We start from the raw sequence: 571 nt of genomic DNA, 5'->3' as shown, positions 1-571 counted from the left end.
TTTTGGTTTCAATTTGAGTTTGACATGTTGCATCACAATCCTTACATTTATTCCCCAAACAAGCCCAAAGTGTAAGTTTATTGAGAACTAACAACAACAGATTGTGGTGAAGCCATGGGCATTCTGACATCCTGGTTCAGTTACATGCTAAATAGGTTTCTCTGCAGGTGCAAACATTTTCTAGGGGAAGTAGTGAATCCTCAGAAATAAACCTCCAAACCCCACTTTGTTGCTTGTGGTTTAGTCAATTACCGACTTTTTCCCCCTGTAATTTTGGACAGACCCTGTGTGACTTGCGTTCTTGTTCCACCGTTCTATGTGGATCAGGCAATCATTCTTTTAAGCTTTTAGTCTTAAGGTTCAGTTTCTCCTTTTCCAGGCAAAGCCTTAAACCTGGATCAGTTTGCAAGTCTGCCATCTGACCTTCTGTTCACGCAGTCTTTAAGTTCAACGTGTGTATTTTGCAGCTTCATGTTTAAGGTTCTTTAATATTTGCCACTGTCCAATCCACTTGTAGACTCTTTGTGAACCTAATGCAAAGTTATTTACAGTTGGTACAAAAAATCCTGTT

General features: G+C 39.6%; 1 protein-coding gene across 1 annotated transcript in view; it reads left to right on the top strand.

The window, feature by feature from the left end:
* Positions 1-571, top strand: part of WDR36 (WD repeat domain 36) — a gene marked incomplete in the record, with an annotated part of 19,828 nt that overhangs the window by 13,898 nt on the left and 5,359 nt on the right.

Source organism: Pyxicephalus adspersus, chromosome 6, assembly GCF_032062135.1.
Source record: "Pyxicephalus adspersus chromosome 6, UCB_Pads_2.0, whole genome shotgun sequence".
Classification (NCBI taxonomy): Eukaryota; Metazoa; Chordata; class Amphibia; order Anura; family Pyxicephalidae; genus Pyxicephalus; species Pyxicephalus adspersus.
This window is presented reverse-complemented; position numbering and strand designations above follow the sequence as displayed.